The sequence below is a fragment of the Dendropsophus ebraccatus genome, chromosome 1 (assembly GCF_027789765.1).
Source record: "Dendropsophus ebraccatus isolate aDenEbr1 chromosome 1, aDenEbr1.pat, whole genome shotgun sequence".
NCBI lineage: Eukaryota > Metazoa > Chordata > Amphibia > Anura > Hylidae > Dendropsophus > Dendropsophus ebraccatus.
The window spans coordinates 103,944,665-103,968,459 of NC_091454.1; positions in this window are offsets into that span (position 1 = coordinate 103,944,665).

Genomic DNA, 23,795 nt, shown 5'->3' on the forward strand with positions numbered 1-23,795 from the left:
TAGCTGGAAAAGTAAAATAGTTATGGCTTTTAGAAGGCGAGAAGGAATCAACGAAAACGCAAAACTTAAAATTGTCCCAGTCCTTAAGGCTATATTGGGCTCTGTCCTTAAGGGGTTAAATAGAAAAAGCGGACGCTGTTTCCCTGTTTTTTTTTGTTTTTTTTACATTGTGTGAAAGTAGCCTAAGACGGTCAGTAAGCCATCCAAGGTGACTACATCATGAAGTTGAGTGAGAGAATGCCAAGAATGTGCAAATCTATTATCAAAGCAAGAGGGGAATACTTAGAAGATTCTAAAATATAAAAAAAATATTCTTGTTTATTTAACCCTTATTATTTCTTAGTTAATTCTATATATGTTTTTTCATAGTTTCTATGTCCTTGTGTATACAATTTAGAATAAAAAAAAAAAAACATGCAAATGCAAGTTTCCCAACTAAAAATGTTGCCCTAGAAACCCTGGAACTACCTCATGAATACAATGGTAAAAACCAAGGATCCCTTTGAATGTTTTTAGCATTTGTACCATGACTGAAAATGCCTGATTTAAAGCCAGTTTGTTGCTTGTAGCATTTTTCTCTCTCTTAGGCCCCATTCACACACCCGTAGTGCTGTTGGCGACCTACGGACCCGCTGACCGCACTACGAATGTGCATCCGTAGTGCTCCATGCTTCTCAGAGCACTACGTTCACACTTCATTACCCCAGCAATCCGTGCCGTAAGAAAACGGTCCGCATTACAACATGTCCGTTTTTTTGCGGCACAGATCATGGCCCTGTATACACTTATGGATGTGTGAACGGGGCCATTGGATAACATTGGTTTCATGTTCTGTCCGCAATTGCATGCCTGCAATTGAGGACCGAACAACGGATGTGTGAATTAGGCCTTAGGCTGTATTTATCCTTGGATGCTGGACGAATGCAAAACTACAAGAGTTTGTCATCAATTGTATTCAGGCATAAAACAACTGCTCTGTCACAAGGATGTGAACCCAGTGTAACTTTGTTGCTTAGGTTACTTCCACATAATGATTTGATGTTAATTCTAAATGCTGAAATTTTACATCCTGACTAAAGTTGCTAATAAAAACCATTAATCTTTTATAATAGCTTATTAATCCAAAACCATATGGAGAAGGATGAATTGTAATATGTCTTATAAAATGTAAATACTTGTAGATGGTGTCTTTTATAATTTCTCTTGAATTATTTACCTAATAAATAGACACTAAAACTCTATAATAATTGTAAATGATGTTTGGTATGGAGCTGAACAGTTGAAAGCAATCTATTTTTGCATGCAAGTAACCATTTCAGGCTAGGGCAAGGCTCAAGTTTGTGTTTCTTAACCCCTTTTAGACAGAGCCCTTTGATGCACAAAAGTCCGGGTTAAATTAACCCAATGTTCCTCCTCGACTTCTAAGAGTCATAGCGCTTTAATTTTTCCACCTAGAAGGCTGGTTGGGGTTGTACCATGATCTCCAGTTTTTATTTATTTATCTCATATTGGTGTAACAGAAAAATGTTGATTGCTCTTTATAAATTTTTTTGTGATTTATAATTTAAAAAAAAAACAATCCTGGTGCATTTTTTTTTGTTTCCGCTTACGCCGTTCACCGTGGGGAAACAATAATGTTATATTTTAATGGATCTGACAATTCTGCATGCTATGATATGTAATATGTTTATTTATTTATATTTTTATTTTTAGAATGGGCAAGGGGGTCTTTTAAACTTTTATTGGGAGGGGGTTCATAAGGGGTTTTTAAATACTTTTATTTACTTTAAAATATGCAATCATTAAATTGCATATACTGGTCTATGCTATGCCATAGCATAGCATAGATCATTGTTATTAGCGATCTATGTATAGAGCCTGCCTGAGAGCAGACTCTACACATAGACCGACGATCCGACAGGACGGAGGTAAGGAGCTTACCCCCGCCTGTTGGCACATGCGTGCCTGTTGCATGGCTGCGTGGGTCCCGATCACTCAGTGACAGATGCTTGATCTGTCACTCAGCACCTTAAACGCCGCGATCACTGTAGATTGAGGCGTTTAAGGGGTTAATGACAGTCGGCCGCGGGATCGCAGCTGACTCTCATTACCTCCAGCACTGGACACAGATGAGAGTGGGATAACTTTCTCTGCAGCGCTCCCGCTCTCATCTCAAAGCCCCCATCAGTGTAGGAACGTATATATACATTCCTACTGCACGGGTATGTGCAGTAGGAACCTATATATACAGATTGCTGACGCAAAGGGGTTAACAATGCATCCATATTCTTTTTTCTTTTTCAAAACAATTGTAATGTACACATATACGTACTAAAAACGTTACCAATTATTCACATTAAGGCTATGTTCACTCAGTGTATTTTTTTATGACAAGAATGGCTATTGTTTGCACTTAAAACAATGGGCGTTCTTGTCATTAAAAAAAGTGTTTCATTTAATCCAATGCAAAGAGCAGCCATTGTTCATACAATATATTGAGCAACAGCCATTGAACGCTACCCCTGTGGAAATAATTGACATGTCAATTATTTCCAGCTGTTGTTTTTTTAAATCAATGTAGTTTTAACTGCAACAACGGCCATTTGACACTTACAACAAGAGCCGTTGTTTTTGAGTGCCGAACAGTTGCCGTTGTTGCATTACATTGGGTGAACATAACCCTAAAATGTGATGCCTTCCACTCCTCCCCATAACCAACCTACGACCTGCAAACCTTTGTTTCAAATGCCCTAAAGCATATAAAAAAGTGGCAACATTTTATAATCACTGACCTGTAACATTAACCAAATGACCTATTACAGAGGATGATCTTGATTTTATTTGTTGTAAAAAGCTAGGGTGGTAGAACACGTCAGCCTCTTATCAGTACAGTTTCCTAAGTGTATCTAAGTCTGCCATTTGGAATACTGAACAGATGTATCTATGCCTATAATATTTGATGCTGTCTATTGGGCTAAAGTAACTAAGAGTTTCATGTTTGTGATGGCACAAAATATAAAGTCAACCTGTCCCAGTCAACGCCAGTCAGTTAGGCCAAGGGCCAACTCAGAACACTGAAATAAAGTCACAAACATGTCATAGGGCTCAGAACCAGGAAAGGCTCTACAAGAACAAAACAAGAACAAGAACCAGAGACAATACAGTATCCAAATTATAAACTAGGGGTGAGAATCAGAAGGCAAGCAGAAATAAAAAAAAAAAAAAAACAGAGGAAGATAAATACTGAGGAAACACTAGTATGGGCATCTACTGAAAGCAGGCACCTGTTTACATTTTTGTCCATTAGAGAGGGAGCCCTAGAGCTATTCGTGATTGGCCTGGTGTTCCTGCTCTGATGATAGACTGGCATTAGAAACATACCTCTTTCCCTTGACTGGCTACTCGACTCTGGTGTTAGCATGATAGATAAACCTGGTAACAGCTCGTTGGCATGGACAGAGAAGGGCAGACACCTTGGACAGCTTATTTCACCAAACGTAGGCATAGTCATAGTGGTTAAGCAGCACACTGTCAATTATCATGAGATTAGATGTATGGCCATGTTGGAACTGTATCAAACATGACAGCCTTAGATATACCAGCTTAAAAGACATTATTAGATATGATAGGATTAATATCTCTTCTCAGCAAATCATATAATACAACAGGCTTACATAGACAATAAAAAAATAATACAAACATATCACAAGCTTAGATACACTGACTCAGTAACAGATTATCAAACATAACTAAACAACTTATTCATTTTATCTAAGCCTATCATGTTTGTTAGTGTGTTGGTGAGCCAGTGTAGCTAAGCCCATCATTTTGTATATCTAAGCCTGTAGTATATGCTATTGTCTGCCAAGCTTGTACATCTAAGCCTATCCTGTATGACACAGTGCTGCTTAGCTGGTGCACCTATGTATATAAATGTGATACTGTGGTGCTGATCTGATGTAGCTAATCTTGAGCCAGACTAAGACTAAAAGGCAGCCCTGGCTTACAGATCTCACCTCTGCAGTGGTGTGCTGTGGAAAATGTAGCAGTATTTCATCAAACCATTTACCACTCTCTAAACTGTATCATCTAGACAAGAAGGAAAAAAAATGGTATTTAGGGTACAAACCCACTTGACGTATTTGCTGCGTGAATCAGTCTTAAAAATAAGCAGGCAAAACGCAGGTTGGCTTTATACAATTGTTCTGCGTTAAAATACGCAATTGCGTATTTTTGAAGCGTGAAGCTTGTTGTTAGCAAAGCATCAGTTGTTAACAACCTGTGTGAAAAACGCATGTAGCTTCATGCTTCAAAAATACGCAATTGCGTATTTTAACACAGAACAATTGTATAACGCCAACCTGCGTTTTGCCTGCTTATTTTTAAGACTGATTCACGCAGCAAATACGTCAAGTGGGTTTGTACCCTTAAAGTGCATAATGTGCATAAACACATGATTACACATAACCTGCCTTATTTTTTGGAGGACACATTTTCCTTATTAATGCACCCATTAATTTTACTGTATAATGCAAATTAGTAAAAAAAAAAAAAGTGCAATTCGAGGGGCGGCCTCTTTTTTCTGAATCTACTTTATTGGTCGTCTGGGGTGGTAACAAGCTGCCTGGGGCAGACTCTATGAGAAGATCATTGGGCCACATGGATGTAAGTCAAGCTGTCAGAAAAACTGAACAGGGGCCTCAATTAGACAGGAGCCATGCCTGTAAATTGTACTTAAAGGGGTACTCTGGTGACAACTGGTGTCAGAAAGTTATATAGATTTGTAATTTACTCCTATTTGAAAATCTCAAGTCTTCCCATACTTATTAGCTGCTATATGTCCTTCAGGAAATAGTGTTTTATTTTCAGTCTGACACAGTACTCTCTGCTACCATCTCTATCCGAGACAGGAACTGTCCAGAGTAGTAGTTCCATAGAAAGCATCTTCTGCTCTTGACAGTTCCTGTCTTGGACAGAGATGTCAGCAAAGAGCAGACTGAAAAGGCAACACTATTTTCTGCAGGAAATACAGCAGCTGATAAGTATGGGAAGACGTGATATTTTTAAATAGAAGCAAATTACAAATCTATATAACTTTCGGAAGCCTGTTTATTTGAAAGATTTCTGCCAAGTACCCCTTTAAACACTGCAATTTCTCAATCCTCAATCTCTGCGTTAAAGGGGTTAATGACAGACTGCATAACAATCACTGCTGCCCATCATTGACAGTGAGGGCCCTCACTCACCCTCTACGATGCAAGCTCAGCATTTCAGCTTCCTTCATAGTTCCATAGCAAGTAATGGCATATGTGTACGGCATGGGTCGTTCAGTCAAAGATGTCCATGCGTACCCATGTGGAATAGGTGGCCTGAATAGGTCGTTTAGAGGTTAAGCTGCTGCATTGCTAAAAAATGGATCAAGAGAACAACCTGACCACCTGTGAGGAGACCTGTTATCTTGTAGTGATCCCTTTACATTGACAGCTTCTACCTGTGATTGTGAGTACACATGTGGCACCAATACAACATGGAGAAGTATATATAGTGATACATTAATTTAATTAAATGTATAATATGAATGTGGGGATGAAATACTGTAACATTAATAGTATTGCTAATGGATAGACACTTCTAATCATGAATCCTAATTACTCACTGTAACAGATTTACAGATGTAGCGCACATCAACATAATTATTAGCACACTGTGTTTCTTTGAAGAACTGCAGACCAGCAGTACTGTTTGCATCACCACTTACTCGCTACATATAGTCAAGCGAGAAAGCACAGGTACAGTAATGAGCAACAATGCATAAAGTACTGTCTGCATCATTGCTTAAGAAACAGTGTCAGGGGCTTTAACGCCTTAACCAGGGGTGTAGCTAAAGGCTGATGGGCCCTGGTGCAACATGTTAGCTTGGGGCCCCCTATCTCACCCGATCAGGCAAAGTCATATCTAACGTTATATCCAATTACTCTAATGTGCCACCATGTTCTAATGCACTGTCACTGCCTCCACCTCATGTACTGCACTACTGCCCCCTATAATTAATGGACTGTACTGTGTCATTGTCTAATTATTGTATTCCAATCTTTGACTCTCCAGCTGCAAAACTACAACTCTCATCATAAACTGCCAGTTGGAAACGATGGGGGTTGTAGTGCTGCAACCTGAAGAGCCACATGCTGCAAAACTACAACTCCCATAATAAACTGTCAGCAGGGCACAATGAAGTTTGAACTTCTGCAACCTGGAGAAGTCACCTGATATCACCTACAGTCCTATGTAACACCACATATAACAGTGATATCCCTCTGAGTACAGATAATGTAGTAGTCACCTGCAGTCCTATGTAACACCACATAACACAGTGGTATCTCTGAGTACAGATAATGTAGTAGATTTCACCTGCAGTCCTATGTAACAGCACAGATAACACAGTGATATCTCTCTGTACAGATCATGTAGTAGATGCCACCTGCAGTCCTATGTAACACCACAGATAACACAGTGATATCCCTCTCAGTACAGATAATGTAGTAGTCTCCTGCAGTCCTATGTAACAGCACAGATAACACAGTGATATCTCTGAGTACAGATAATGTAGATGTCACCTGCAGTCCTATGTAACACCACAGATAACACAGTGATATCCCTCTGAGTACAAATAATGTAGTAGTCACCTGCAGTCCTATGTAACAGCACAGATAACACAGTGATATCTCTGAGTACAGATAATGTAGATGTCACCTGCAGTGCTATGTAACACAGATAACAGATAACACAGTGATATCTCTGAGTACAGATAATGTAGTAGCTGTCACCTCTGGGCACCCCTACTAAATGATGTTCTACAAAATAAGAAAAGTGTCATACAGGGACTCACAGGCGACGTCTTCTTTGATCTGAGGCGTCACTTTCCCTTTTCCTCTCCATCCGGCCCAGACCTCCATGATGATTTCTTTCAGATACTTTTCATCTTTTCAGAACCTGCGAGACAAACAATTTAGGCTCCGCACATTTTTAGCAACTTCCTTTCCTTTCTCCCTCCTGTAGGCTCCCAAAGTAACTGCGCTGTTTGGTGTTATGTGCAGTAAAGCGAGTAGGAATGTGGGATGCCCCCTGTATGTAGGATCCCCTGCTGTGCCCCCATGAGCTAATAATGCCCCCAGAGGTGCCCCCAGGAGCTAATAATGCCCCCAGAGGTGCCCCCATATACTAATAATGCCCCCAGAGGTGCCCCCATATACTAATAATGCCCCCAGAGGTGGCCCTCATGAACTAATAATGCCCCCAGAGGTGCCCCCATGAACTATTAATGCCCCCAGAGGTGCCCACATGAACTAATAATGCCCCCAGAGGTGCTCCCTATGAACTAATAATGCCCCCAGAGGGGCCCCCATGAACTAATAATGCCCCCAGAGGTGCCCCCATATACTAATAATGCCCCCAGAGGTGCCCCCATGAACTTATAATGCCCCCAGAGGTGCCCCCATATACTAATAATGCCCCCAGAGGTGCCCCCATGAACTAATAATGCCCCCAGAGGTGCCCCCATGAGCTAGTAATGCCCCCAGAGGTGCCCCCATGAGCTAATTATGCCCCCAGAGGTGCCCCCATGAACTAATAATGCCCCCAGAGGTGCCCCCATATACTATTAATGCCCCCAGAGGTGCCCCCATATACTAATATTGCCCCCAGAGGTGCCCCCATATACTAATAATGCCCCCAGAGGTGCCCCCATGAGCTAATAATGCCCCCAGAGGTGCCCCCATGAGCTAATAATGCCCCCAGAGGTGCCCCATATACTAATGATGCCCCCAGAGGTTCCCCCATGAACTAATAATGCCCCCAGAGGTGCCCCCAATGAACTAATAATGCCCCCAGAGGTGCCCCCATGAACTAATAATGCCCCCAGAGGTTCCCCCATGAACTAATAATGCCCCCAGAGGTGCCCCCATATACTAATAATACCCCCACAGGTGCCCCCATATACTAATAATGCCCCCAGAGGTGCCCCTAAAAAAACAAACATCCTACTCACCTAATCCGGACTGTGGCTACAGGCAGCAGCTCTCTTCCTCCTCTTCGGGCTCCATCTTGTGAGCCGCGGGGTCGGGACGTTCGGCAGTCGTGATGACATCACATCATCACGCCTGCCGGAGAGGTCACATCCCGGCGTCCCATAGGCTGCTGGTATGAATGCCGGCAGCTTATGGGAGGGAATACAGAAGCAGGACACTGACAGGTCCTGCTCCTGTATTCTGATCGCTTTAATGTTCCGCCCGCTCATTGAGCTCATTGTGCGGGCGGAACATCAAAGCGATCAGTGCATCCCGAGAAGGTGCACGGCCACAGCTTCTCGGAATGCTCAGAGACAAGTGGCAAGGGAGGCCATGCGGGCCCCCCTAGCGTAGGGGCCCGGTCGTCATGGCGACCGCCGTGACCCCTATAGCTACGCCACTGTCCTTAACCCTTAGAGCAGTGCTTCCCAACCTTTTCCACCTCGGGGCACCCCTTGGAAAAAAAAATTACCTTGGAGAAACCCCTACTAAATAATATTCTACAAAATAAGAAAACCGTCATACAGTGACTCACAGGTGACGTCTTCTTTGATCTGAGGCGTCACTTTCCCTTTTCCTCTCCATCCAGTCCAGTTCTCCATGATGATTTTTTCCAGATACGTTTCATCTTTTCAGAACCTGCGAGACAAACAATTCAGGCTCCGCACATTTCTAGCAACTTCCTTTCCCTTCTCCCTCCTGTAGGCTCCCAAAGTAACTGCACTGTTTGGTGTTATGTGCAGTAAAGCGAGTAGGAATGTGGGATGCCCCCTGTATGTAGGATCCCCTGCTGTGCCCCCATGAGCTAATAATGCCCCCAGAGGTGCCCCCCATGAGCTAATAATGCCCCCTGCTGTGTCCCCATGAGCTAATAATGCCCCCAGAGGTGCCCCCATGAGCTAATAATGCCCCCAGAGGTGCCCCCATGAGCTAATAATGCCCCAGAGGTGCCCCATGAACTAATGGTGCCCCCTGCTGTGCACCCATATACTAATAATGCCCCCAGAGGTGGCCCCCATGAACTAATAATGCCCCCAGAGGTGCCCCAATGAACTAATAATGCCCCCAGAGGTGGCCCCCATGAACTAATAATGCCCCCAGAGGTGCCCCCATGAACTAATAATGCTCCCAGAGGTGCCCCATGAGCTAATAATGCCCCCAGAGGTGCTCCCATGAGCTAATAATGCCCCCAGAGGTTCCCCCATGAGCTAATAATGCCCCCAGATGTGCCCCCATTAACTAATAATGCCCCCAGAGGTGCCCCTAAAAACGTCACATCATCACGCCTGCCGGAGAGGTCACGTCCCGGCATCCCATAGGCTGCTGGTATGAAGTGCCGGAAGCCTATGGGAGGGAATGCAGGAGAAGGACGCTGACAGGTCCTGCTCCTACATTCTGCTCGCTTTAATGTTCCGCCCGCTCACTGTGCGGGCGGAACATTAAAGCGATCTGTGCATCCCGAGAAGCTGCGTGGCCGTAGCTTCTCAGGATGCTTAAAGAGACAGTGCAAATTTTCCCCCTGGAGGGTTCTCCCGCCACCCCAGTGTGCCGCGGCACCCCCGGACACGGCCAATTAAAATTTTAGCATTTTCCTTTTTTCCTTCTTGTATTTAAAAGGCCATAGCACTTGCATTTTTTCACCTAGAAACCCACATGAGCCCTTATTTTTTGCGCCACTAATTGTACTTTGCAATGACAAGCTGAAATTTTGCATAAAGTACACTGCAAACCAGAAAAAAATTCAAAGTGTGGTAAAATTGGAAAAAAAAACGCATTTCTTTTATTTGGGGGGTTTGTGTTTTTACGCCGTTCGCCCTGGGGTAAAACTGACTTATTATACATGTTCCTAAAGTCGTTACGATTAAAACGATAAATAACATGTATAACTTTTATTGTATCTGATGGCCTGTAAAAAATTCAAACCATTGTTAACAAATATACAGTATGTCACTTAAAATTGCTCCATTCCCAGGCTTATAGCGCTTTTATCCTTTGGTCTATGGGGCTGTGTGAAGTGTCATTTTTTGCGCCATGATGTTTACTTTCTATGAGTACCTTGATTGCGCATATGCGACTTTTTGATCGCTTTTTATTACAATTTTTCTGGATTTGATGCGACCAAAAATGCGCAATTTTGCACTTTGGGATTTTTTGGGCGCTTACGCCACTTACCATGCGAGATCAGGAATGTGATTAATTAATATTTTGGGCGATTATGTACGCGGCGATAGCAAACATGTTTATTTATTTGTTTATTTTTATTTATAACATGGGAAAAGGGGGGTGATTCTGACTTTTATTAGGGGAGGGGGCTTTTTACTTATAACATCACTTTTATTTTTACTTTTATACATATACTAGAAGCCCCCCTGGGGGACTTCTAGTATATGCACTCGGATCTCGCATTGAGATCTTTGGTGTATAGTTATACAGCAAAGGTCAATGAGATCGGCACTCGTTTGCTTTCGGCTGCTGCAGCTGATGGCGCTCCAAGATGGCGCCGTCCCCGGCCGGCATCAGGTACAGAGATCGCTCCTCCGGGGAAGATCTCCCCACTATACCACCACCGATCATCTGCAGCCAGTAATCGGAGGCAGCTGTCATCTTTGACAGCTGCCTCCGATTACCTGATTAGCGGGCACGGCGATCCCACAGTGCCCGTTAATAGCCGCGATCCCGGGCTACATGCGGCACCCGGGATCTCGGCAGTTTAGGGCGCAGCCGCCGCACGGCCCCGCACTGAATGCAGGGACGCGGCCCTGGATGTACGGGTACGTCCAGGGTCGCCTACGGGTTAAGGACCCATGAGGTATTGGTAAGTCATGGGAGCCCATCACTTAAAATTTACCTGTCGTTATAAAGAATCTCTTGACGTGTCAAAAGTTTTGATTGGCCCAGGTCAGAGTGTTCAAAAGTGAGCCAATCAAAACTTTTGACATGTCTCTGTGACATTTTTATAATGATGGGTACACTTTAAGTGACTGGCTCCCAAAATAAGAGATAGAGTGGGGAGCTGCAGTGCATTCCTCCCTCAGCTCCATTATAAGTCTGACTTTTTTTTGTAATTCAGAGCGGAGAGTGGACACACTGCAGTGCGTCTTCTCCCCGCTCTATCTCCCAATCGGTACAGGTTTAAACACTCAGACCCGGACCAATCAAAAGTTTTTTTATAACGAAAGGTACACTTTAAGGACCCATAACAAACCGTTACACCAGTGGGTCTGGCGGCACTTTGTCATGAATAAAATCTACCTTGTAACGGCAAACTTCATTAGGAAGTTGGGAGAAGGATGAATGAAGGGAGCATAATGAGGAATGGAGATGATGTATTTTTGCCATCATCACACATCAACACACCCTGTTTCACAGTAGACAGGATCTTAAAATTAGGTCCATGGTTTCAGTGATGTATGTGAGAAGATAAAATATGTACTGGTGTTTAGCAAGAAAAAAAATATCTGAAATATCATAGATGCACAGCAGTCCTGGCAGTCACTTGTAGAAAAAGGACAGCAATGATCTGAACAGAAAATGTAGTAAAATCTATATTTTGTTATTATTGTAATCAATGTTATGTCATGTATACATTCTGTAAAGAAGTGCGATTATAACACTGTCCATAATTGTTTGTGGACAAAGATATGAGTATTCCCAAATGCCAAAATCCCCTTAGCTATACTGATATTAACCCTTTTGTATAACCACCACGGTTCTTTGCATTAATACTAGGGATGGTACGAACCTGTTTCCTCAGAACCTCGGAAGATTTGGACCATCCCTAATTAATACCTTTGCTGACCTACATCACCAGAGATACTTTAATCGACCTCTTATTGTCATAGACCAAAAGTAATTCTAACATTAACATCTCTGTTGCCATAGATCCCTTAAAAGGTTAAAGGGGTTATGGTGCATTTAAAATGTTATAATATATTTCTGCCATGTTGGTAAACCGCTGACTGCAGCTCCACTACTCCTAAGATTAGAGGCCCTATTACACAGGCCAATTCAGAGGAACAAGAGAGCGCTGACCTATGAGGTCAGGGCTTGCTTGTTCCTCATTCCCAGCTTGCTGCCTGCGCCATTACATGCGGAGACATCGAGGGGGTAAGTGCAGAGGGGGCCAAGGGGAGCTCCCTGGACAATCTTTAGGTTTGGGAGCCCAAAAGAGACAGTGGCGGTCTATTACACGGAGTGACGGCAGCAGATCATTGCTGAATGTCTGTGTTTCAGCCTGTTTATAGACAACAATCAGCCGACATTGTGCATTTTTGTTGATAGCTGTAGATCAGTGTTATTGGCAATTTATGTATACAGCCTGCCTGAGAGCAGACTCTACACATAGATCGCGGATCCGACAGGACGGAGGTAAGGAGCCTACCCCTGCCTGTTGGCACATGCGATCGGGACCCCCGCAGCATGTCTGCGGGGGTCCCGATCACTCAGTGACAGATGCTTGATTTGTCACTTAGTACCTTAAACGCTGCGATCGCTGTAGATTTAGTTACTTTAGTTTAAGGCTTTAGTGAGAGTCAGCTGCGGGATCGCAGACTAGTCTTATTACCTGTGGCCCCCGGAGACTGATGTGAGCGGGATCGCTCTCTCTGCTGCACTCCCGCTCACATCAATAAACCATCAATATCAATAAATCAGGTGTAGAGCCCCCTGCCCACAGAGTGTAAAAACTAACAGTATCTTGCACTACCACTTACTGTTAACAGAGCGGACATTTCCCTCATTATGAAGGGAATCCCTGCTCCTTTACAGGGTGTTTCCCGAATCGGGGAGAAGCAAGTGTTTGCAAGGCAAGTTCAAACAGTCGCCCACTTCTGTCTGTCTCTCTCTCTCTCTCTCTTTGTCTCCACGGTGGGGAACCAGAGCAGGAATTCCTGTCATAATGTTGGGAATCCGCGCTGTAAACGGGTGTTCCGTGCACAAGAGGCCTGGTCAAACTCCAGGAGGCCTCCTACGGGCTGCCAAATGCCCTTCAAACCACTTGTCTGGCAGCCTTCAGCCGCTGCTCTCCCCGGAGTCACCGCTGCTGCTCCCCGCTCCACCACATTGCCCCAGACTTGGGAGGCCTTGCGCCACACCACTTATCTGGCATCCATCTGCCGGAGCTTTCCCTGGGGGCTGTTGCTTTTCCCCGTTGCCAGGAACAGCTCCTCCAGCCTGCCCCAGCTGCCGACTCCCATTTCCAGGCTGCCGGAGCAGGGAGAAGCAAGAGCAGCGCAGCAAGTTCAAACAGCCGCCAGCTCCTGTCTCTCTCTCAGCCTCCCCTCCAGGGAATGCCTGTATAGAGCATAGATTCCCCTCCTTATAAGGAGAATCCCCGATCTGTTAACCTTGGCAGGCAAAGATCTGGCACACCAGACAAGATTATCAGTCGTGGGCCTCTGGTCCTATCGCACATTTGCACCGGCCCTCACCAGTGTCTGCAAGACCAGTATAGACGGCCACCACAATATTATTTGCCCTCTGCAGGGCTGGTGCCTGGAGCCGCAAACCCTGCCCATGCCCTTTAACTGTGAGCGTTCATTATGAATGGATAAATGGTATTACCACGCTCTAACTGACAGGGAGCCATGTTTCCTTCCTCCCCGCCTCCCCGCTCCCCAGCATTGCAGGGTGACAGTGCCAGTGAGAGGGAAGAGAGCGTCCAGGTACAGACCGAAGATAAAGGACATGGGGGACTTCGCTGGCACAGGTGAGTATGCAGTTTTATTTTCTTTACTCTTTATTTTTTTTACTGCCTCTTCTGTAATATAGCATTACTACACCGGGGGGAGAGGGTGGGGAGGGATTTAGCTACAGTAATACCCATGGGGAAGGGGAGTAAACTACAGATATATTGGGTGGGGGATTAACTACAGTTAGGAATACCTATGGGGAAGGGGGGTTAACTACAGGAATACCTATGGAGAAGGGGGGGTTAGCTACAGGAATACCTAAGGGGAATGGGGGTTAACTACTGGAATACCCATGGGGAAGGGGGGTTAGCTACAGGTATACTTATGGGGGGGGGTTTCAAAAAAATAAATCCTAGCTGCACCAAGACAACATGGAGGGTGGGTGCTAATCTCACCAAACCGGACCCAGGTATGTATGTCAATCCAAAAAAACACTATAGAGACATCCAAGCGAAGTTCACTTTAATCACACCAGTGCAATGTTTCAGCTGTATGTGTAGCCTTTCTCAAGCAGTGAGGGGTTAACTACAGGAATACCTATAGGGAAGGGGGGCTAACTACAGTTATATTGGGAGGGGAAGGAGGATTAACTGCAGTGGGGTTAACAACAGAAATACCTATGGGGGGGTTGTGGGATTCCCTATATATTGTGTTATATTACAGGGTCAAGTTATTAATGGTGTCTATGTGTCACCCAGGTTCCTAGGATATGCAGAGGATAACTATTTGGGGAGTGTTAATTTCTAGAGCTGTAGCCTATGCCTTGATGAGGTGCACCTAACTAGGTATGTTTTAGAGCTAGACTGTGCTGTACTCTGTGTCTCTTATGCTGCGTTTACACAGAACAATTATTGTTCGAATTTTCTCATGAACGATCGCATTTGAGCGATAATCGTACCGTGTAAACACAGCAAATGATCAAACGACGAGCGAGAAAGCGTTCATTTTGATCTTTCAACATGTTCTTAAATGGTCGTTCGTCGTTCGCTAAAAATTCGCAGATCGCTTCGTGTAAACAGTCTTTCACCGATTTACCCTATGTAAAAGATGGGCTTAGGCGATCTTAAAAACGATCGCAATAATGATTTTTCTTACAAATTTTTAACCGATTTTTCCAACGATTTATTTGTCTAAACGCTGATTGTTATAAAATCCTTGTTGCTTCAAAATCGTTAAACAATTGATTGAGCGAATTATCGTTCATTCTAAACGCAGCATAAGTGGATGGCCGCCATTTAATGGCAAATATTTGCAAGTACGCAGGTTGCTGTGTTGTGTTTGGCTGGGCTGAGGCTAGCTCAGTTTTGTCCTGTAGTCAGGGACTGTATTTCTGTTTAGTTAGCGCCTGGACAAGTCTAGGAATTTCTGTTTATGATTTGTTTTTGTTTTTTTATATAAGCAACCTGCACAATAAAACTTGCATGGAAGCCAGTTTAAACATACCGCTGTGTCCTGAGTATTCCGTTTTGGTGTGCCAAGCGGACTGGATGACTGTGATCCTGCAAGCCTGGTGTGTTACAATATATATAACTGAGGGCACAGATGTGGCATAAAACTATATGGGCCGCAGAGGGGGCATAAAGCTAATTGAGGGAACAAAAGAAGGGCATAAAACTAATTGGGAGCACAGAGGAGGGCATTAAACTCATTGGGTGCACAAAGGGGGCATAAAAGTAATTGGGGGCACAGAGGGGGGCATAAAAGGAATTGGGGGTACAGAGGGGGCACAAAACTATATGTTGCACAGAGGAGGGCATGAAACTAACTGGGAGCACAGAGGGGGCATAAAACTAATTAGGGCACAGAGGGGGAATAAAACTAATTAGGGGCATAGAGGGAATATAAAATTATATGTGGAACCAAGGGGGCATAAAACTATATGAGGCGCAAACGGAACATAAAACTATATGGGGTACAGAGGAGCATAAAATTAAATAGTCTGGAATAAAAATGGCAAGGAAGCCTGTTTAAACGTACTGCTGTGTCCTGAGTATTCCGTTTTGGTGTGCCAAGTGGACTGGATGACTGTGTCCTGCCTTTTACCCAGGAAAAATGTGATCCTGGTGTGTTACAATATATCTATAACTAATTGAGGGCACAAAACTATATGGGGCTCAGAGGGGGCAAAAAGCTAATTGGGGACATAGAGGGGGCATAAAACTAATTGGGAGCACAGAGGAGGGCATTGAACTCATTGGGTGCACAAAGGGGGCATAAAAGTAATTGGGGGCACAGAGGGGGGTATAAAAGAAATTGGGGGCTCAAAACTATATGGTACCAAGAGGAGGGCATGAAGGGGAATAGAGGGGATATAAAATGATATGGGGCACAGAGGAGCATAAAACTATGTAGGGCATGGGGGCGTAAAAAAACTAATTGGGGCATAGAGGGCGCATATAAAAAGTATATGGGGCACATGGGGGCATATCAACACCATCTGGGGCACAGAGGAGGCCTATATAAACTATATAGGGCACAGAGGTTGTATATTTACTATATGAGGTTACAAAGGCAGCTGTGTACCATATGGAGACACAGAGGGGGGCTATTATATGGGACATTGTGGGTATTATTACTGTGTGGGGCAATACAGATGGGGACTTTGTATAGAGGTGAGGATGGTGCTAAATTGAGGAGCCTAAAATATTTGTCTAACAGATTCTGTGGAGACCAGTTGTAGCCAGGAGAAGTCTTCAAGATGGCTGGGCCAGATGGGGAAGAAAAGAAAAGTGAACGACTGTAAGTCCCTGGATAAAGCTACAGTGCAATCATTTATACGGGGAAGGATATTAGGTTATGGGGGGTCCAGGCACATTCTTTGCACATTTATTTGGGGGCCCAGGTTTAATGTTGATAAAACTATTCGAAAAAAGTTAGGTTCGAGTCGAACATCTTGATTTTCTCAAACCAAACATTTTACTGTTCGTTTGAGTTTGCCAGCCAATTAGTGCAACGCACATAAAAGTGTTAGAAACGTCACGTAGGGTTCTTGTTGACTGCTAAAATCACATGACCATCCCATATAAAACTCACTGTGATTCGTTCTCGACGCCATTTTCAGCTCACTCACTGTGCTAGATAGAGTGCTCTCTCACTGTCTAATTGTTTTCATGCATGCTGCCATTTTGATTAGACAGATAGTTAGTGAGATAAGTGAGATTACTGAGATAGGTAATGAGATTAGTGAGATTAGTGGGGTGTTTTGCAAGGTTAGACTGGCATTTTTGCAACAGGCATTTTCCTGATCATAGACAGAATTGCAGTCACAGCAATACTTAGCTGTGGTATTGCAGGCTGCATATTGGATTTGCCAATTTATACATAGTGCCCAAAAGTGTATTTTGGTCTGCTCACATCTGTTATACCCAGTAATTAATTGTACATCTGATTTGTGTATGTGAATGTTTTCAATGATTACAGCTGTATTCCTATTAGCTGACATCTGATCTAAGTCCAATAGTCTGTAATATCAATCCTGTAGTCTGTAATATCAGTCCAATAGTCTAGAATATCAGTATCATAATCTTTAATATCAGTCCAGTAGTCTGAAATATGAGTCCGATAGTCTAGAATAAGAGTCCTGTAGTCTAATGTAAATCTCATAATCTGGAATATAAATCCAGTAGTCAGTAATATTAATCTAGAATATCAGTATCATAATCTGGAATATCAGTCCAGTAGTCTGAAATATGAGTCCGATAGTCTGGAATATCAGTCCTATAGTCTAGATTATGAGTCCTGTAGTCTGTAATATCAGTCTGATATTCTGGAATATGAGTCTTGTAGTCTGTAATATCAGTCGAATAGTCTGGAATATCAGTCCTGTAGTCTGTTATATCAGTCTGATACTCTGGAATATTAGTCCTGTAGTCTGAAATATCAGTCCTGTAGTCTGTAATATGAGTCCGATAGTCTGAAATATGAGTCCTGTAGTCTGTAATATCAGTACGATAGTGGTTACAGAGCCCATTTTTGACAGTCTGCATTGCAGGGCAAATTTTTTTAAAATAATCTCTTCATCTGTTAGATGTATCGATGTGGAGTTCCCAAGTATTTTTCTCCCATAGACTCTAATAAGATTCGATATTTGCTCATCTCTAGGAGTATTTTATCCCCCCTTTTTTTCCATTCTTAGGGTGGGTTCAGACTGAGGAATTCTCGCGGAAAATGTACGCGAAATTCCGTCAGCTGTCCGCCCGCACGGGCACGCACTTTTCCGCTGGCTCCATAGACACCATTGTATGGGCCGGCGTATTCCGCGATCTGCTGAAAGAAGTGACATGACACTTCTTTCAGCGTATGGCGGAATACGCCGGCCCATAGAATGGTGTCTATGGGGCCGGCGGAAAGGCGCCCAGATGTGCGGGCAGACAGCTGACGGAATTCCGCTGACATTGTCTGCGAGAATTCCGTAGTGTGAACCCGCCCTTAAAGCCAAATAGATAGCCCCTGTAGGAGGAGTTAGTTTTTGGTGGGAGGAAGTGAGAGAGTCACCAGTTAGTTCTCGGCATGAGTGGATGTGGGAGAACTAGCTCAGCTACAGCATTACTTTGTTGGAACTACAGACATCTATGCAGTGTTAAGTCTTACACCAGTAGAGAGAAGCCAAACACCTTGCTCATTTCAGAAACCTCTCTACAAGGTGCAGGGTAAAACTAACTCCAGTGGGACAAAGGTAAGGAATGTCTACATATTCCACTGCGCAGTGCAGGACCACTGAGTAAACTCGGAAGTCTGCTTCGCCTAGATAATACAGACTTGGGCTCGTACTACCCATAGGATGGGTAGACCGCAACTTGGGGCATAAGGCGGTAAGAAACAGCAAGTCCAGGATAGGTCTAACACCACTCTAGGCCACGGTGACAATTTTCACCTCTTGTCGATACCATTTGCGCAACAGCATGTGAAATTGATTGTCGATCAGTGTTGCTTTTTAAGTGGACCGTTTGATTTCACAGAAGTTTGATTTACTTGAAGTTAGATTGTGCTGTTTAAGTGTTCCCTTTATTTTTTTGAACAGTGTATATATATATATATATATAACAGCACAGAGTATAACACACAACAGTACAGTATGTTATGCCTAGGAAAGTACTGAACTGCAGACAACTGAGTAGTAAAAGGGTTAATCAGGTAACATTCACAACAGCTAAAGGAAGAAGTGCGGATCTAAAATATGAGTCTGATGATATGTAACTGGAAAGTGTGCATTTAATAAAATTGAAGTCATTTACTATCATTTTATGTGCAATAATGCATCGCATATTGTTTTCTAACTGCAAGTAAATCGTTGTAAGCTATCAAGCATGTATTACAACATGACATTAGGTGCAACAGCTTATTTAAATGCACATTACAGAGTAATTTTGTGTGCTGCTGTATACAACACATTATCTATTTCACTCAAATCAAGTAGGACATTAGTGATACTTGCATGGAGGTTTAGGTTTCAAATTAATTTACTTCTGGTTTATAAGCTAGTCTTGTGTCATATTCAGCTTGTGTGGAATATTAATGCTGCAAAACTTTTAAGAAGCCAATGTTCTGTACATTCAATAAAACAAGCTATAAAAAGAACCAAAGAACAGGGAACGATACTGTATATTTAGGATTATAGAAGTCAATGGATTTTGTAGCTTATGGCTATGTTCACACAACGTCTTTTCCTCTCCATTTTTGAAAAGAAAAAATTAAATCCGTCATTTTAAGTTTAACAGGACGTCCATCATTTCGCAGTTTGGTCGCCAGTCAGTGCAATAACAGCTGCTGGTACATTATTCTAGTTAAGGTGGACTAATTGGCATTTAGGTGTGTCTTTATTGAAAAGTTCATTGAATTTAAAGCGACTCTGTACCCACAATCTGACCCCCCCAAAACACTTGTACCTTCAGATAGCTGCTTTTAATCCAAGATCTGTCCCGGGGTCTGTTCGGCAGGTGATGCAGTTATTGTCCTAAAAAACAACTTTTAAACTTGCAGCCCCTCGCCCAACAGCCGTGGCTTAAAGTATCTGTGCCCTAACTTTGCACCACCCCTCATTCCCTCCTCCCCACCCTCTTCATCATTAGGAATGCCATTGGAACATTTTCTCCTGTCTGAACATTGCACAGGTGCCTTAACGATCCAGCCCATAGGAGACAATCTGCCTGGAGCATTCCTAATGATGAGGAGGGCGGGGAGGAGGGACAGAGAGGTTGTGCCAGCCTAATGCATACACAATCTAAAGTTTGTTTAAAAGCTTAGAGTTGTTTTTTAGGACAATAACTGCATCACCTGCCGAACGGACCCCAGGACAGATCTTGGATTAAAAGCAGCTATCCAAAGGTACAAGCGGTTTGGGGGGGTTCAGATTGTGGGTACAGAGTAGCTTTAACAGTAAAAAGAGTGAAAGGATGGTGAAAAAAGAAAAACTGTGTGAACAACTAAAAAATAATGTCTGCTGTTTTTAAAAGATGTCAATATAAATAATTGTCAATATCATTATTTTGGCATCTGCGCAGACAACGTCCCTCATTTTATATACTGTGTGCTTTGGACGTCTGTTATTCGATTGACGTCAATGCATTTAAGTCAATTACACTGCATCTATGACGGACATCTTTTTAAATAGAAAAGTCATGTGTCTTTTTCTCTTTTTTTTTTACTTCTTAAAAGTTTTGCAGCATTGTTCCCACTAAAAATTAGGGCAAATAATGGTCTTTGTTTAAAAACAACAGTCATTATTTCATCTTATATTTACACTGTGGGAACATAGCCTTAAAGAGCATGTACCACCAGGTACATCCTCTTTAATCTGAACCCACGGATCGAATGGCGCAGTTACGGGGAAGCCGGTGCCGCGGTCCGTTTTTTTGGACCGGTTCCCGTGCACGGCGCCGTTCTATGCACCGGAACCGGACGGTGCTTAAGCACTGGAGGTAGGCCGGCCCGCCCCCAGTGGGAGGGAGTTCCCTCCCCTTTATGATGTGGCTCCATTCCCGGTGACGGCGCCATTCGATCCGTGGGTTCAGATTAAAGAGGATATACCTGGTGGTACATCCTCTTTAACCTCTTAAGGACCCATGATGTACCCGTACGTCATGGATCACTGTCACTTAAGGACCCATGACGTACCGGTACGCCGACCCTTTAAATGGGCGCCGCGCAAAATCGCGCCACACTCCGGTAAAGTTGGCTGCTGAATCTATCAGCAGCCATCTTCATGTGTCACGTGACGACGATCGCTGTGATTGGCAGATGACTTGTTAACTGCCAATCACAGCAATTTGCTGTATTTCTGGGACCGGACCCCGGCACACCACAGCAGTGCCTGGGCATCACCTGCCCTTAGATCCAGCCCCCTGATCGCCCGTGGACCACGGGCGATCCACACTACTACCCCCATCATCACCTTCTCTGCTTGCTAAGAATCTGCAGCAGAGAAGGTGATGATGGGGTGGTGAGTCCTGTGCCCGGCGCACGGTGTGGTCCTGGAGTGTTCCGGGCGCTGGGTGCGTCCTCCCCCCATGCTGCCTCCTCCTCCGGTAACAGGGAGATGATCATCTATCTCCCTGTTACCGGAGGAGGAGGCAGATCAGGGGGAGGAGGCACCCGGCACACTCCAGGACCGCACTGGGTGCTCCCTCCTCCTTCCCCCGTGCTACATCAGCTCCCCCAATCCCCCTCCACCCTCCCCTTGGGATACATCCTCCTCCGGCATCCTCCTCCGGCGCTGATCCCGGCTGACATGTGTAGCCGGGCAGTGCCTCTATTAGCCGGCGCGGGTCCCGTTGCTGAGCCGGCTAATTAAGCCTCTAAATGCAGCTGTCAAACCTGACTTTTAACCCCTTGTGAAAATGAAAAATTCAAGGCTAGACCAACATTTTAGTGTAAAAAATGTAATATTTCATTTTCACGCCACATTGTTCCACATTTGTGCCCATCACCAGTGAGGTCCATATGTTCACTACACCCATTGTTACATTCCCTGAGGGGTGTAGCTTCCATAATGGGTCACTTGTGGGGGGTTTAAACTGTCTTGGCAACACAGGAGCCTTTTAAATGTCACATGGCCCTCAAAATCCAATCCAGGCAAATCGAGCCTCCAAAAGCCAAATGGCGCTCCTTCCCTTTGGAGGCTTACCCTTCACCCGTATGGCGCTTTATGTCCACATGTGGGGTAAATTGCTCTACATATTTTGTGTGTGTGTTTTTTTTTTTATCTTTTAACCCTTGTGAAAATGAAAAAATCAAGACAAGATCAATGATTTAGTTTAAAAATGAAACAATTTTTACACTAAATGTTGGTCTAGCCATGATTTTTTTTCTATTTCCACAAGGGGTTAAATAAGAAAATGAACGCAAAAGGATAATACCCCACATGTGGACATAATGTGCAATATGGGCACAGGGCAAGCCACCAAAGGAACAGAGCGCCATTTAGAGGCTGGAATGTCGCAATTACAAAGCCCCTGTGCTGCTAGGACAGTAGAACCCCCCCCCCCCCACACACACACACACACACACTGACCCAATTTTGGAAACTACACCCCTCAAGGAATCTAACAAGGGGTGCAGTGAGCATATGGACCCCACTGGTGACGGCACATATGTAGAACATATGGTGTGAAAATAAAAAATGTGCCCGTCACCAGGGGGCCATATCCCCGCTGCCCCCCTTGTTAGATTCTTTATGGGGTGTAGTTTCCAGAATGGGGTCACTTGTGGGGGTTTCTACTGTCCTGGCCGCACAGATGCTTTGTAATTGCATCATGGCAATGAGAATGGGGCCCATACATATTTAGCTGGGGAAAAGGGACAATTTTTAATTTATTTGGGGGTATTACGCCAATTATTAGTTTATAAGGTTGAAAAGGACAGGAGCCCATCAAATTCAACCTGTGTTGATCCAGAGGAAGGCAAAAAACCCTCGTGAGGCAGACGACAGTAGCCTCATCACAGGGAAAAAATTCCTTCCCGACTCCATAATGGCAATCAGATTAACCCATAGCTGCACCAGGACGTTACTGAACGTCCTTGTGCCGCTATGGGAGTTCAGAGGGGGGTCGCGCGGCGACCCCCCTCTGAACTGCCGCGATCCCGGGTGCCGCATGTAGCCCGGGATCACGGCTATTAGCGGGCACGGTCCGATCGCCGTGCCCGCTAATTAAGTACTTAAAAGCAGCTGTCAAAGTTGACAGCTGCTTCTAAATACTTGCTCATATCCATCCCTGGTGGTGTAGTGGGGGGATCGCCCCCCTGCGGTGCGATTGCGGGGGGGCCATCCCCGCATCCATCCCGGGCCGGGGTCTGTGCCGTAATGGCGCTGATCCCGACTCGGCATCCTATTGCTTTTGGCTGCAGCAGCCAAAAGCAATAGAACACCGATCTCATGGATTCATGCAGTATAACTATACTGCATGGATCTCTATGAGAGATCAGAGTGCATATACTAGAAGTCCCCCAGGGGGGCTTCTAGTATATGTGTAAAGTAAAAGAAAAATGTATTTTTAATAACACAAAATCCCCTCCCCTAATAAAAGTCTGAATCACCCCCCTTTCCCCATTTTATAAATAAAAATAAATAAAATAATTAATAAACAAACATGTTTGCTATCGCCGCATGCGTAATCGCCCGAACTATTAATTAATCACATTCTTGATCTCGCACAGTAAACGGCGTCAGCGCTAAAAAATCCCAAAGTGCAAAATTGCGCATTTTTGGTCGCATCAAATCCAGAATAATTGTAATAAAAAGCGATCAAAAAGTCATATATGCGCAATCAAGGTACCGATAGAAAGATCACATCATGGCGCAAAAAATGACACCTCACACAGCCCCATAGACCAAAGGATAAAAGCGCTATAAGCCTGGGAATGGAGTGATTTTAAGGAACATATATTTTCTTTAAAAGGTTTTAATTTTTTACAAGCCATCAAATCAAATAAAAGTTATACATGTTACATATCGTTGTAATCGTAACAACTTAATGAACATATATAATGAGTCAGTTTTACCCCAGGGCGAACGGAGTAAAAACAACCCCCCCCCCCCCCCCAAATT